We start from the raw sequence: 17,197 nt of genomic DNA, 5'->3' as shown, positions 1-17,197 counted from the left end.
GACAGTTTAAACACACACACACACACACACATAAAAGACGAACACACACAAACCAAAAGTGGAGCTCAAACAAACACACAGGCAGCGGCGCAGGAAAACACACACCCACAGACAGTTTAAACACACACACACACACACACACACACATGAAAGACGAACACACACAAACCAAAAGTGGAGCTCAAACAAACACACACACGATATACTCAGAAAAAAGCGCACATACACGATATACACACAAAAGCACACACACGATACACACACACAAAAGCACACACACGATACACACACAAAGGCGCCAGGTGATGTAGGGGCACCAGGTAAGGTAAGTCTAGGAAAAGTCAGTAAGATACACACACACACACACACAAACACATGCAACAGCCATGCCTCCCTCCATGGGACTACATATAAATGTGACTTTGCTATTAAGCGTCCTAGAGATAATATGTCTTCATCATGTAAGTCTGAATACTGATTTGACAGATTTAGCAGTCAAGCATATTAGGCTCCAAGTTTTTCATGATAGGCTATGAGTTGTCACCACACAAGCAGGCCTATGAGGGAAATATTTAAGTTTCCATTTTCTACATCAAAGTGTATTATTATACACTGAATGTACAAAACATTAAGAACACCTGCTCTTTCCATGACCTAGACCAGTGCTTCCTAACCACAGGGGTACTAGGACCCCTGGGGGGTTCTTGGCCTACCCACTGGGGGTACTTGAGAAGAGTCATGAGACCGTAGGCCTACTGGTAAAATACACTATGACGGGGTACTACGGGCAGAGAAACATTCAGTTGGTAGTACAGTAACTGAAAAAGGTTGGGAACCACTGACGTAGACTGACCAGGTGAATCTAGGTTAAAGCTATGATCCCTTATTGATGTCACTTGTTAAATCCACTTCAATCAGTGTAGGTGAGAAGACAGGTTAGAGAAGGTTTTTTTTAAGCCTTGAGACAATTGAGATGTATTGTGTATGCGTGCCATTCAGATGGTAAATGGACAAGACAAAATATTTAAGCGCCTTTGAACGTGGTATGGTAGTATGGGGCAAGCGTATCAAGTTTGTATCAAGAATTTCAAAGCTGCTGAGTTTTTCACCCTCAACAGTTTCCTGTGTGTATCAAGAATGGTCCACCACCCAAAGGACGTCCAGCCAATTTGACAACTGTGGGAAGCATTGGAGTCAACATGGGCCAGCATCCCTGTGGAACGCTTTGGACACCTTGTAGAGTCCATGCGCTACGAACTGGGCGCAAGGTATTATTCATGTTTAGGAAGGCTTCAAATAAACTCGTGGTTGATCCCAAACACTCAAAGGCGATATATTTCACGCTAGGTTACAACCTCAAAGCAAAAGAGACATCGAGGCTCCGCCCACCACTCTCATGCTGAGGGTGCACGAAAAAGGCTTGCGACAATGTGAGACGACACCGAATGTGCAGCTTTCATGAATCTGATTTCAAACAGCGCTGTGAAACCGGACCACTGCCCGCACAGCTCGGTTAACGGAGGAAAAAACGGACACTAGCCTGCCTTCTAAAACAATGAAGACAGACATATTTCCTAGGTAAGGCTTTAATGGCTCCCCGCAGGATTTGCAGGCAGTTGCTCCTCACGCTTCAGAGCGCGTTGTGCTAACAGCCCCGCGGTAGACTACATTGTAATGACGAGCAGTCAATTGGCAAAATATGTGGCTACAAGAGATTCAGCCAGCGGTCGATTTGGTTTCTAGAATGGACATATAAATTAAACATAATTAAGCAATAATATTCAGTAGCAAATAAATAGCCTGAACGGTTTAGGTTAACGGGTTTATCTTTGCACGGTCAGAATGATGAAAGAACCATAGCCAACTGCACCGTTAAAATAGTTTTTTTTTTATCCTAGGCTATCAACATCATTCATGAGCCTACTACTTGATAGATTTAGGATCCTTTGGATCCCAATTAAAGCATGCAATACCTCGTGCGGCAACATTGTAGCCAAATCACACATTTAACAGCCTACTTTCCTACTTTGTATGGAATCTTTATGTAAATATTTGCCTGTTCATAGCTGTCCAATTATATTACGCCTTCCTGTGTTTGACTCATTTGAGTTTAACACAGTACTGTTAGCTCATGAAATTAGACAATTTCATTTATTTAGACTGCATGTTAAATTAGCAATATAAGGTCATACGTTCCACGCGTGTGTGTGTGTGTGGTGAAACCCTGTCTGTGGCATAAGAAGTACGTTTGATTAAGGAGGACCATGCCTTTCTATAATGTGAGATTGGAGGTGTCCTGTCCTCCATCCAACTAACGTTACTAAAATCAAATCAAATTGTATTTGCCACATACAGATGGTTAGTAGATGTTAGTGCAAGTGTAGCAAAATGCTTGTGCTTCTAGTTCTGACAGTGCAGTAAAATCTAACAATTTAATCTTACAATTCCCCAACAACTACCTAATACACACATCTAAAGGGGTGAATGAGAATATGTACATATAAATATGTGGAGGAGCGATGGCCGAGCGGCATAGGCAAGGTGCAATGGATGGTATAAAATACAGTATATACATGTGATATGAGTAATGTAAAATATGTAAACATTATTAAAGTGCCATTATTTAGAGTGCATTGTATGAAGTGACTAGTGATCCATTTATTAAAGTTGCCAGTGATTGGGTCTCAATGTAGGCAGCAGCCTCTCTATGTTAGTGATTGCTGTTTAACAGTCTGATGGCCTTGAGATAGAAGCTGTTTTTCAGTCTCTCGGTCCCAGCTTTGATGCACCTGTACTGACCTCACCTTCTGGATGGTAGCGGTGTGAACAGGCAGTGGCTCGGGTGGTTGTTGTCCTTGATGATCTTATGGCCTTCCTGTGACATCGGGTGCTGTAGGTGTCATGGAGGGCAGGTAGTTTGCCCCCGGTGATGCGTTGTGCAGACCTCACCACCCTCTGGAGAGCCTTGCGGTTGAGGGCGGGACAGTTGCCATACCAGGCTGTGATACGGCCCGACAGGATGCGCTCGATTGTGCATCTGTAAAAGTTTGTCAGGGTTTTGGGTGACAAGCCAAATTTCTTCAGCCTCCTGAGGTTGAAGAGGTGCTGTTGCAACTAAATGCATGGTTTGTAAATAATTTCTGAGTGTTGGAGTGCCCCTGGCTATCTGTAAATAATTTCTGAGTGTTGGAGTGCCCCCCTGGCTATCTGTAAATAATTTCTGAGTGTTGGAGTGCCCCCCTGGCTATCTGTAAATAATTTATGAGTGTTGGAGTGCCTCTGGCTATCTGTAAATCATTTCTGAGTGTTGGAGTGCCCCCCTGGCTATCTGTAAATCATTTCTGAGTGTTGGAGTGCCCCCCTGGCTATCTGTAAATAATTTCTGAGTGTTGGAGTGCCCCCCTGGCTATCTGTAAATAATTTATGAGTGTTGGAGTGCCTCTGGCTATCTGTAAATCATTTCTGAGTGTTGGAGTGCCCCCCTGGCTATCTGTAAATCATTTCTGAGTGTTGGAGTGCCCCCCTGGCTATCTGTAAATCATTTCTGAGTGTTGGAGTGCCCCCCTGGCTATCTGTAAATCATTTCTGAGTGTTGGAGTGCCCCTGGCTATCTGTAAATCATTTCTGAGTGTTGGAGTGCCCCCCTGGCTATCTGTAAATCATTTCTGAGTGTTGGAGTGCCCCCCTGGCTATCTGTAAATCATTTCTGAGTGTTGGAGTGCCTCCCTGGCTATCTGTAAATTATTTCTGAGTGTTGGAGTGCCCCTGGCTATCTGTAAATCATTTCTGAGTGTTGGAGTGCCCCCCTGGCTATCTGTAAATCATTTCTGAGTGTTGGAGTGCCCCCCTGGCTATCTGTAAATCATTTCTGAGTGTTGGAGTGCCCCCCTGGCTATCTGTAAATCATTTCTGAGTGTTGGAGTGCCCCCCTGGCTATCTGTAAAAAAGAAGAAAAAAAACATTGCCGTCTGTTTTTTGCCGTCTGTCCGGACCATTTAAACCGTAGCATTATTGGCTTTAACAGCTGTTTGAATAAACCCCAACAGTGTTATGGTCCATTGTATTAGACAAATTGAACGAAGTGCCGGTAGTTATGCCATTTTGAGAGAAATTATGAGAAATGAAAAGACACAAGTGCCAAGGACGAAGAGTTTTAGGAATTATCCCCATAAGCTAGCTAACAGTTTTGGTTTGGGAGTGTATGTGGTAGAGGCTTTGAAGTGGTCGGATTCCTTCTTTCTTTGTCTGGGATCTACAGACAGGGCTACGTTTGTTTTAGAACAGCGAGCCATCACCTAACAAATCAAAACCAAGACTCATCTGTCGGAAAAAGAGGTGAGGAATGAAAGAAACATGATTTCTGTGTAATATATTCAGCAGCATACACCTATCTATTTTTGGATCAACCTACAGTCCTTGAACCAACAGCATTTCTAAGGTGATGTGTGATGAATGCAAAAAACAACGAGTAAAATCCCGATACCAAAACAAAGTGTGAGTCACAGTTTCACTCTTTTGAAATGGTGTCCTTCTGCAGCATGGAGAAGGTGAAACCCAGAGGGATTTTACTGATTGTGGTTGCTGAGGGAACTCTGCTACCTTGGTAGTGTGTTCTTTGTAGTGATGGGGCAAAAAAATCATCAATAGTTCTGTGTCACAATGTTATTTTAGACGATACTATATCAATACTTGTTTTTCATGGCTCTCTCTTGTCCCTCTGCTGCAGACATAACAGTGACCGATATGTTTGGAACATCGAAAGGCATTAAAATCTTAGTATCGGATCACAATACATATTTGTAGAATCGTGATACATATAGAATTGCAGTACAAATGTTATCGGCAACTAAGTATCATGGTAATATCGTATCGTGAGGTCCCTGGCAATTCTCAGCCCTAGTTATTTGTGTGCAGCAGGACAGTTTAATGGGTGTGTCTTTGTATTGTTGATGAATGACAACAGGGGTGTGTGTCTGTGTTAAATTATAACACGGGTTGGTATTTATAGGTTGAGTTATAGCAGTGGTGTGTTTGTATTGTTGAGTTATAGCAGTGGTGGGTGTTTGTATTGTTGAGTTATAGCAGTGGTGGGTGTTTGTATTGTTGAGTTATAGCAGTGGTGTGTGTTTGTATTGTTGAGTTATAGCAGTGGTGTGTGTTTGTATTGTTGAGTTATAGCAGTGGTGTGTGTTTGTATTGTTGAGTTATAGCAGCAATGGGTGTTTGTATTGGTGAGTTATAGCAGTGGTGGGTGTTTGTATTGTTGAGTTATAGCAGAGGTGTGTGTTTGTATTGTTGAGTTATAGCAGAGCTGTGTGTTTGTATTGTTGAGTTATAGCAGCAATGGGTGTTTGTATTGGTGAGTTATAGCAGTGGTGCGTGTTTGTATTGTTGAGTTATAGCAGAGGTGTGTGTTTGTATTGTTGAGTTATAGCAGAGGTGTGTGTTTGTATTGTTGAGTTATAGCAGAGGTGTGTGTTTGTATTGTTGAGTTATAGCAGAGGTGTGTGTTTGTATTGTTGAGTTATAGCAGTGGTGGGTGTTTGTATGGTTGAGTTATAGCAGCAATGGGTGTTTGTATTGGTGAGTTATAGCAGTGGTGGGTGTTTGTATTGTTGAGTTATAGCAGAGGTGTGTGTTTGTATTGTTGAGTTATAGCAGAGGTGGGTGTTTGTATTGTTGAGTTATAGCAGCAATGGGTGTTTGTATTGGTGAGTTATAGCAGTGGTGGGTGTTTGTATTGTTGAGTTATAACAGAGGTGTGTGTTTGTATTGTTGAGTTATAGCAGAGCTGTGTGTTTGTATTGTTGAGTTATAGCAGCAATGGGTGTTTGTATTGGTGAGTTATAGCAGTGGTGCGTGTTTGTATTGTTGAGTTATAGCAGAGGTGTGTGTTTGTATTGTTGAGTTATAGCAGTGGTGGGTGTTTGTATGGTTGAGTTATACCAGTGGTGGGTGTTTGTAGGTTGTTGAGTTATAACTAGAGGTCGACCGATTATGATTTTTCAACGCCGAGACCGATTATTGGAGGACCAAAAAAGCCGATACCAATTAATCGGACGTTTTAAAAAAAAATATATTTATTTGTAATAATGACAATTACAACAATACTGAATGAACACTTTAACTTAATATAATACATCAATCAAATCAATTTAGCCTCAAATAAATAATAAATTCAATTTGGTTTAAATAACTCAAAAACAAAGTGTTGGAGAAGAAAGTAAAAGTGCAATATGTGCCATGTAAAAAGGCTAACGTTTAAGTTCCTTGCTCAGAACATGAGAACATATGAAAGCTGGTGGTTCCTTTTAACATGAGTCTTCAATATTCCCAGGTAAGAAGTTTTGGGTTGTAGTTATTATAGGAATTATAGGACTATTTCCCTCTATACCATTTGTATTTCATTAACCTTTGACTATTAGATGTTCTTATAGGCACTTTAGTATTGCCAGTGTAACAGTATAGCTTCCATCCCTCTCCTCGCTCCTCCCTGGGCTCGAACCAGCAACACAATGACAACAGCCACCCTCGAATCAGCGTTACCCATGCAGAGTAAGGGGAACAACTACTAGAAGCCTCAGAGCGAGTGACGTTTGAAACGCTATTAGCGCGCGCTAACTAGCTAGCCATTTCACTTCGGTTACACCAGCCTCATCTCGGGAGTTGATAGGCTTGAAGTCATAAACAGCGCAATGCTTGACGCACAACGAAGAGCTGCCGGCAAAATGCACAAAAGTGCTGTTTGAATGAATGTTTACGCTCCTACTTCTGCTTAGTCAGATGCTTGTACGCTCAGTCAGATTATATGCAACACAGGACACACTAGATAATATCTAGTAATATCATCAACCATGTGTAGTTAACTAGTGATTATGATTGATTGTTTTTTATAAGATAAGTTTAATGCTAGCTAGCAACTTACCTTGGCTTACTGCATTCACGTAACATGCAGTCTCCTTGTGGAGTGCAATGAGAGAGAGGCAGGTTGTTATTGCATTGGACTAGTTAACTGTAAGGTTGCAAGATTGGGTCCCCCGAGCTGACAAGGTGAAAATCTGTCGTTCTGCCCCTGAACGAGGCAGTTAACCCACTGTTCCTAGGCCGTCATTGAAAATAAGAATGTGTTCTTAATTAACTGTTAATTAATGATATAACAAATGCGCATTCGCGAAAAAGCACAATTGTTGTGCAAGTGTACCTAACCGTAAACAACAATGCCTTTCTTAAATCACTACACAAGTATATATTTTTAACCTGCATATGTAGTTAAATGAAATTCATTTTAGCAGGCAATATTAACCAGGGGAAATTGTGTCACTTCTCTTGCGTTCAGGTCAATCAGAGTCAGGGTATATGCAACAGTTTGGTCCACCTGGCTAGTTGCGAAACGGAAGGGTTCCTTATTTTACTGAAAGAATCAACGTTTTGTTTTCGAAATGATAGTTTCCAGATTTGACCATATTAATCACCAAAGGATCGTATTTCTGTGTGTTTTTATTATAATTGAGTATATGATGTGATATTTGATAGAGCAGTCTGACTGAGCGGTGGTAGGCAGCAGCAGGCTCGTAAGCATTCATTGAAACAGCACTTTAATGCGTTTGCCAGCAGCTCTTAGCAATGCTTGAGGCACAGCTCTGTTTATGACTTCAAGCCTATCAACTCCCGAGATTAGGCTGGCAATACTAAAGTGCCTATAAGAACATCCAATAGTCAAAGGTATATGAAATACAAATGGTATAGAGAGAAATAGTCCTATAATTCCTATAATAACTACAACCTAAAACTTCTTACCTGGGAATATTGAAGACTCATGTTAAAAGGAACCACCAGCTTTCATATGTTCTCATGTTCTGAGCAAGGAACTTAAACGTCAGCTTTTTTACATGGCACATATTGCACTTTAACTTTCTTCTCCAACACTTCGTTTGCATTATTTAAACCAAATTGAACATGTTTCATTATTTATTTGAGGCTAAATTGATTTTATTTATGTATTATATTAAGTTAAAATAAAAGTGTTCATTGTTCATTCAGTATTGTTGTAATTGTCATATATATATATATATATATATGACAATTACAACACTACATGGTCCGATTAATCAGTATTGGCCTTTTTTGGTCCTCCAATAATCGGTATCGTAATCGACGTTGAAAAATCATAATCGGTCGACCTCTAGTTATGACTGTTATTACTGTTATGATATTAATGTCATGGTTGTTATTACTGAGATGTAATAACTTATGTTATATCTTATGACTTATATTACTGTTATTCCTGTTAGGATATTACTGTTATTATGGCTATTATGTTACTACTGTTATTATTGTTATTATGTTAGTTATAATGGTTATTATGTTAGTACTGTTAGTATGTCATTATGTTATGACTGTTATTATGGTTATTACTGGATTATGGTCTCTGTCTAAATATCCTCCCCCTGTAGCAATCTCTTACTAAACCATCACATTGTTAGTGAAAAGAAAACGAGGTGAGTTGTTCCCATACTGTACCATGGAAAGAACTTTGAACACCTGGAAAGTGTAATATTAATGATGATCATCTTTATAATGGCAGTGTCTGCATTTGTAGTGCTAAAATACTCTCAAACAGGTACCGTTGTGCTAGTACTGTAATTGGTATTATTTTCACATATTTGTTATTGAATGAATTACACCCTAGATAAGATGTACCATAGGGGACCAGAACCCTCTCCAACAACACACATACACCCCATTCACACATCTGTGATTGTATCACCTTCCATCTGTTCCACAGGATTCACACCTGACCTGTGGCTCAGAACGGGGAGGGCCTGTGTCAGGCCGAAAGCCAGCCAGCCCTCCGCCCACATACACACACACAGTGTCAGTGCTCCACCTGGTTGTTAGATCATAAGGCTTATAACAAACAATCCCCAACAGCACCAAACTGTGTCCCTCTACCTTTGTAACTATGCTTATATTTAGCAGCCACCTGGATGGACCCCCCCCCACACACCCACACACACACACACACACAGCACCAATTTAGTCCTCCACCACCCACCAGTGCACCATGGGAAGGGTAAAGACTTCCTGTAAGTATGAGAGTGGAGGACATTTAATTTAAAATGGAGAGGGAGAGATAAATAAGGAGGGAGAGAGGAAAAGAGAGAGTGACTATTTATATAATGAATATTAATTCGGAGGGCAGAAATAATTAAATATTAAATCATTAGACCTCTCACTAAAGGCTTCAGTCATACAAAAGCTATACCTAAATCCAAACTGATTCTCTAGCAGATTAGTAATGGCCAACCCGATGTTCAAGAATGATCTTTTTCCCTTTATTCAGATTACCTCTCACTTTCCATTATTTGAAAATGAAATAATCTCCAAAATATCGCTATTTTTAAAACAAGCCTTAGAAAGTTGGTTACTATTTCAGTTTCATCCACCAGAAAAGACAGAACAAATATTATAGTAAAACTCAAATATACAAATTGATTAAATAAAAAATAAATATATATATAATTTTTTTTGTGAAAAATGTAAAAAACTGCCATCTTTAAAAAATTATATCATAAATTGGACTGGTGGAGTTGTCACACATGCACCTAACAAAAATATATGGAAATGTCTCCTCTATCCAAAATTACAACCAACTAATTACATCATTTTTGCAAAAATGGATGTGGAAAGTGGAAGGGGGAAGGAACTTGTTTGTCGGTGCTGTATTAAAGACCAAAACTGGTAAAACAAATTTGTCATAAATAACAAAAAGTATACCAGTTTCACTTGAGGTCCAAAAAATGGACGGCTGTGCCATACAGGTTGCAAAATAGTTCACATTCTGTCACGGCTGATTTCCTCCTCTTCGTCTGAAGAGGTGTAGTAGGGATCGGACCAAAATGCAGCGTGGTTAGTGTTCAACATATTTTAATGAAAGACGAAAAACGTGAACACTACACAAAATACAAAATAACAAACGTGGCAATACCCAAACAGTCCTATCTGGTGCAGAGAACACAGAGACAGGAAACAATCACCCACAAAGTACCCACAGAATATGGCTGCCTAAATATGGTTCCCAATCAGAGACAACGATAGACAGCTGCCTCTAATTGAGAACCAATCTAGGCAACCATAGACATACAAAATACCTAGAATGGAGACAGCCCCATAAACATACAAAAAACCCTAGACTTTGTTTTCCTTGTTATTTTGGTTAGGTCAGGGTGTGACATGGGTGATGTATCACCCATCACCCACATACATCACCCATGTCACACCCTGACCTAACCAAAATAACAAGGAAAACAAAGAATACTAAGGTCAGGGTGTGACACGTTATTGACGTTTCATTCAGAACTATCCCTAATCATGGTAGTATCCTCATTAATGTAGAAGAGTTTAGAAACATATTCTATTCTTATTTACAACAAAAGTGACTCCAAAATGACACAATACATTATTTACCATTATTTTCTATTGAGGAAAAAAATATCTGAAACACAACCAAAAACAAACAGTATTAGCCTTGTCAAAATGCACAAAATTGCAGGAAATTAGCTTTAACGATGCACAATGTTTTCTCAGCTCCATGTCAAATCGCAGGAAAGGTTTTTTAAAACCATAACATTTTCTGTCAGCTCCAAGGCAAAATGTGTAGAATTTCAGAAAATGTGCTTTAAAAATGCAAACAATTCTCCACAAGGTCAAGATGGGGGGCCTCTTCAGTCGTTCTGACCGTGCCCATTGCCACGCCCCCTGCCGCACCCACCACCTAAGCCCCTTTTTGATCCAGAGAAAACCCTGGAAGGGAAGAGAACAGAGGACAGACAAGACAAGAGTCCAGGCAGTGCATGGTCTCTTGTGTAATTGCGACCTTCACAGCGCATCCTCTCTCTGATAAATCACACGTCTTTTAATGACAGCCTTTGGGCTGTGGAGACAGACCGCTGAGTGCTCTGAAACGCAGCCTGGCCAGGAACAAGGTCCTGTGAAAGGATCCCAGCTCTACAGCAGCACTACATCTCCCATTCTGGCCCATAAATACAGGGGCTGGCAGCGGTACAGACATTTGAAGAAGTGGACTGAGTCAACTCACAGGGACACTTAAAGGACACTTCACCCTGGCCGCTATACGCCGTTCTCATCATCCTCTGGAGGGCCATTTGGGAGTAATGTCCATAGGAAGGATGACCGTCTGTAAACGCTCTGGGGGACCAGAATATCTCAGGTGACCTCACCCAGGGGAGTGGACTGTCTAGAGGCGATGACAGAGAGAAAAAACATGTTTGTGCAGTAGGAAAATAATGTTATGCCTCCCGAGTGGCGCAGCGGTCTGAGGCACTGCCTCGCAGTGAGGTTTGAAATTATTATATATGTTTTGAATAGAAAATGTTTTCTAATCCTGCAACACCGCAGGACAAGACGTCTAAGAAGTTGTCTTAGCCTGGAAGGCTGGGAAACTCAGCCATCTATTTTGATTGACTACGGCCCGCAATAAATGACCACTAATCACAGGACAAGAGACAGTCAATTACATAAGGGGCTTAGACAGGCTCGGATAACCTCTGATAGCCCCGGAGGTGAAGTGCGTGCACACACACACAGGTGCTAAAACATTATGTTCCAGCGAGAAGTTAACAGGATTTGAGCTGATTACATCACAGGCTTTCACATGTTAGGGTTGGTGGACTATACGAGGGTGTGTGGTTTCACTAAACTACGACCACAGAACACGACCGCTGAACTAGGATGCACATCTCTTCTGACAGCTTGACCTCTCTCTGCCAACTAGGTGCATCTAGAAAAATGAGTTTTTCCTGCTCTAGTTGCATTGCCCAAACGAGTCTTTACATAGACAGTATACCACACTGAAAAACAGATGACTTATAGACACAACAGCTAAACAAACGTCCCTCTAAAGCTCCTATATGACTTCTCAGGGTGTTTATAACCAATTATTACTGTCTACTTACCTCTCCCACGTGTTTCTCATTGGCCCCCATGTCCTCATCCTCCTCCCCTCTCACACACACACACAGACAGAGACAGACAGAGTGAGGGCCCCAGCTGGTCTTGATGACTGCAACCCTCCTCCTTTGAAGGCTGGGCTCATAACCCTCCAATTAAGGACAGATATCTCTGCCTATGTACTTGCTCAAATCTTCAGACAACGTAGCCGATTCTTTCCTTTTCTACTGTGGTGGGGAGGGGAAAGTCATGATAAGGTAGTGTGCTGTACTGTACTGCATCTGCTATGCTGCGCTGAATATCCTAGTATCACACATCTGTCCTTCAGAGGACATCAGCAGATGTCACAAGAGTGTCCTTCTGTAGTTATACCAGGGGGTTGTGGGGTGTGTGTGCAGTTCTTGGTGTGTTTGTAGGTGGTGTGGGGGTTCAGGGGAGAGGTAGCACTGCACACCTGTGGGCTTTACAACACCCCCCCCCAGGGGGAGCGTGGCCCAGCCAGTTCACCCCCATAAATAGCCAGCTACAAAGAGAAAGAGGTGCCAGCCTGCATGCCACTATAATGAGCTAGAACATATGTTCTGGAACACTAATGCAGATGTTCTGTTGTGGAGATCACAGCCCTTCAGGGATTCTACAAACCCTCATAACGTTCTATAATGAATGCATTCATTCTGGCACCATGTGATCAATTAGCAGTTGTAAACATGTATTATTCTTCTCTATGGTGAATGAAGCATGATCTAAGCATGAACAATACAAACACCCACCACTTATAACTCAACAATACAAACACACACCACTTATAACTCAACAATACAAACACCCACCTCTGTTATAACTCAACAATACAAAACACCCACCACTTATAACTCAACAATACAATCACACACCACTTATAACTCAACAATACAAACACCCACCACTGGGTAATATAACAGTGGTGGGTGATTGTATTGTTGAGTTATAACAGTGGTGTGTGTTTGTATTGGTGAGTTATAAGTGGTGGGTGTTTGTATTGTTGTTGAGTTACTGAATAACTGCAAATCCCACATTATAACAGATCCCAAGAGTTTAGATTATCAAAAAAAAGAAAAAAAAGAGAGGCCCTTATTATAACTCAACAATACAAACACCCACCACTGTTATAACTCAACAATACAAACACCCACCACTGTTATAACTCAACAATACAATCACACACCACTGTTATAACTCAACAATACAAACACCCACCTCTGTTATAACTCAACAATACAAACACCCACCTCTGTTATAACTCACCAATACAAACACCCACCACTGCTATAACTCAACAATACAAACACCCACCTCTGTTATAACTCACCAATACAAACACCCACCTCTGTTATAACTCAACAATACAAACACCCACCACTGTTATAACTCAACAATACAAACACCCACCACTGTTATAACTCAACAATACAAACACACACCACTTATAACTCAACAATACAAACACCCACCACTGTTATAACTCAACAATACAAACACCCACCACTGTTATAACTCAACAATACAAACACACACCACTTATAACTCAACAATACAAACACCCACCACTGTTATAACTCAACAATACAATACATACAATACATGTTTGTATTGTTGAGTTATAGCAGAGGTGGGTGTTTGTATTGTTGAGTTATAACAGTGGTGGGTGTTTGTATTGTTGAGTTATAACAGTGGTGGGTGTTTGTATTGTTGAGTTATAACAGTGGTGTGTGTTTGTATTGTTGAGTTATAACAGTGGTGGGTGTTTGTATTGTTGAGTTATAACAGTGGTGGGTGTTTGTATTGTTGAGTTATAACAGTGGTGGGTGTTTGTATTGTTGAGTTATAGCAGTGGTGGGTGTTTGTATTGTTGAGTTATAGCAGTGGTGGGTGTTTGTATTGGTGAGTTATAACAGAGGTGGGTGTTTGTATTGTTGAGTTATAACAGTGGTGGGTGTTTGTATTGTTGAGTTATAACAGTGGTGGGTGTTTGTATTGTTGAGTTATAACAGTGGTGTGTGTTTGTATTGTTGAGTTATAACAGTGGTGGGTGTTTGTATTGTTGAGTTATAGCAGTGGTGGGTGTTTGTATTGTTGAGTTATAGCAGTGGTGGGTGTTTGTATTGGTGAGTTATAACAGAGGTGGGTGTTTGTATTGGAGAGTTATAACAGAGGTGGGTGTTTGTATTGTTGAGTTATAACAGAGGTGGGTGTTTGTATTGTTGAGTTATAGCAGTGGTGGGTGTTTGTATTGTTGAGTTATAACAGAGGTGGGTGTTTGTATTGTTGAGTTATAACAGTGGTGGGTGTTTGTATTGTTGAGTTATAACAGTGGTGGGTGTTTGTATTGTTGAGTTATAACAGTGGTGGGTGTTTGTATTGTTGAGTTATAGCAGTGGTGGGTGTTTGTATTGTTGAGTTATAGCAGTGGTGGGTGTTTGCATTGTTGAGTTATAGCAGTGGTGGGTGTTTGTATTGTTGAGTTATAGCAGTGGTGGGTGTTTGTATTGTTGAGTTATAGCAGTGGTGGGTGTTTGTATTGGTGAGTTATAACAGAGGTGGGTGTTTGTATTGGAGAGTTATAACAGAGGTGGGTGTTTGTCTTGTTGAGTTATAACAGAGGTGGGTGTTTGTATTGTTGAGTTATAGCAGTGGTGGGTGTTTGTATTGGTGAGTTATAACAGAGGTGGGTGTTTGTATTGTTGAGTAATAACAGTGGTGGGTGTTTGTATTGTTGAGTTATAACAGTGGTGGGTGTTTGTATTGTTGAGTTATAACAGTGGTGGGTGTTTGTATTGTTGAGTTATAACAGTGGTGGGTGTTTGTATTGTTGAGTTATAGCAGTGGTGGGTGTTTGTATTGTTGAGTTATAGCAGTGGTGGGTGTTTGTATTGTTGAGTTATAACAGTGGTGGGTGTTTGTATTGTTGAGTTATAGCAGTGGTGGGTGTTTGTATTGTTGAGTTATAGCAGTGGTGGGTGTTTGCATTGTTGAGTTATAGCAGTGGTGGGTGTTTGTATTGTTGAGTTATAGCAGTGGTGGGTGTTTGTATTGTTGAGTTATAGCAGTGGTGGGTGTTTGTATTGGTGAGTTACAACAGAGGTGGGTGTTTGTATTGGAGAGTTATAACAGAGGTGGGTGTTTGTCTTGTTGAGTAATAACAGTGGTGGGTGTTTGTATTGTTGAGTTATAACAGTGGTGGGTGTTTGTATTGTTGAGTTATAGCAGTGGTGGGTGTTTGTATTGTTGAGTTATAGCAGTGGTGGGTGTTTGTATTGTTGAGTTATAACAGTGGTGGGTGTTTGTATTGTTGAGTTATAACAGAGGTGGGTGTTTGTATTGTTGAGTTATAACAGTGGTGGGTGTTTGTATTGTTGAGTTATAGCAGTGGTGGGTGTTTGTATTGTTGAGTTATAACAGTGGTGGGTGTTTGTATTGTTGAGTTATAACAGAGGTGGGTGTTTGTATTGTTGAGTTATAACAGTGGTGGGTGTTTGTATTGTTGAGTTATAGCAGTGGTGGGTGTTTGTATTGTTGAGTTATAACAGTGGTGGGTGTTTGTATTGTTGAGTTATAGCAGTGGTGGGTGTTTGTATTGTTGAGTTATAACAGTGGTGGGTGTTTGTATTGTTGAGTTATAACAGAGGTGGGTGTTTGTATTGTTGAGTTATAACAGTGGTGTGTGATTGTATTGTTGAGTTATAACAGTGGTGGGTGTTTGTATTGTTGAGTTATAACAGTGGTGGGTGTTTGTATTGTTGAGTTATAACAGTGGTGGGTGTTTGTATTGTTGAGTTATAGCAGTGGTGGGTGTTTGTATTGTTGAGTTATAACAGTGGTGGGTGTTTGTATTGTTGAGTTATAACAGTGGTGGGTGTTTGTATTGTTGAGTTATAACAGTGGTGGGTGTTTGTATTGTTGAGTTATAACAGTGGTGGGTGTTTGTATTGTTGAGTTATAACAGTGGTGGGTGTTTGTATTGTTGAGTTATAACAGTGGTGGGTGTTTGTATTGTTGAGTTATAACAGAGGTGGGTGTTTGTATTGTTGAGTTATAACAGTGGTGGGTGTTTGTATTGTTGAGTTATAAGTGGTGTGTGTTTGTATTGTTGAGTTATAACAGTGGTGGGTGTTTGTATTGTTGAGTTATAACAGTGGTGGGTGTTTGTATTGTTGAGTTATAACAGTGGTGGGTGTTTGTATTGTTGAGTTATAACAGTGGTGGGTGTTTGTATTGTTGAGTTATAACAGTGGTGGGTGTTTGTATTGTTGAGTTATAACAGAGGTGGGTGTTTGTATTGTTGAGTTATAACAGTGGTGGGTGTTTGTATTGTTGAGTTATAAGTGGTGTGTGTTTGTATTGTTGAGTTATAACAGTGGTGGGTGTTTGTATTGTTGAGTTATAACAGTGGTGGGTGTTTGTATTGTTGAGTTATAACAGTGGTGGGTGTTTGTATTGGTGAGTTATAACAGAGGTGGGTGTTTGTATTGTTGAGTTATAGCAGTGGTGGGTGTTTGTATTGGTGAGTTATAACAGAGGTGGGTGTTTGTATTGTTGAGTTATAACAGAGGTGGGTGTTTGTATTGTTGAGTTATAACAGAGGTGGGTGTTTGTATTGTTGAGTTATAACAGTGGTGGGTGTTTGTATTGTTGAGTTATAATAAGGGCGTCTCTTTTTTTTCTTTTTTTTGATAATCTAAACTCTTGGGATCTGTTATAATGTGGGATTTGCATTTATTCAGTAACTCAACAACAATACAAACACCCACCACTTATAACTCACCAATACAAACACACACCACTGTTATAACTTAATGTCAATAATACCGTAAGTCACTACATAACAGTAATATCATAACAATACTGACATAATATAACCATTACAGTAATAAATCATAACATAATAACAGTAATAACATCTAACTTTAATAACATAACAGTACTAACACAATACCAGGAATAACATAACCATAACAGTACTAACACAATACCAGGAATAACATAACCATAACAGTACTAACGTAATAACATAACCATAACAGTACTAACACAATACCAGGAATAACATAACCATAACAGTACTAACACAATACCAGGAATAACATAACCATAACAGTACTAACACAATACCAGGAATAACATAACCATAACAGTACTAACACAATACCAGGAATAACATAACCATAACAGTACTAACACAATACCAGGA

At 40.1% G+C, this 17,197-nt stretch overlaps 1 protein-coding gene across 1 annotated transcript in view; it reads left to right on the top strand.

Annotated features, from left to right (window-relative positions):
• The first annotated feature begins 767 nt into the window (after window positions 1-767).
• The window catches only part of LOC110520551 (beta-galactoside alpha-2,6-sialyltransferase 2), a 129,418-nt gene continuing 112,988 nt past the window's right edge, over window positions 768-17,197 (top strand). Inside the window, exon 1 of the mRNA XM_036975116.2 lies at window positions 768-1,578. The gene's annotated coding sequence lies outside the window, so the exon portion shown is untranslated. The remainder of the gene's footprint in view (window positions 1,579-17,197) is intronic.

The sequence above is a fragment of the Oncorhynchus mykiss genome, chromosome 3, assembly GCF_057628025.1.
Source record: "Oncorhynchus mykiss isolate SJ-2025 chromosome 3, ASM5762802v1, whole genome shotgun sequence".
Taxonomy (NCBI): Eukaryota; Metazoa; Chordata; class Actinopteri; order Salmoniformes; family Salmonidae; genus Oncorhynchus; species Oncorhynchus mykiss.
The sequence above is the reverse complement of the archived record's forward strand: the minus strand, read 5'-3'. Positions and strand labels throughout refer to the sequence as shown.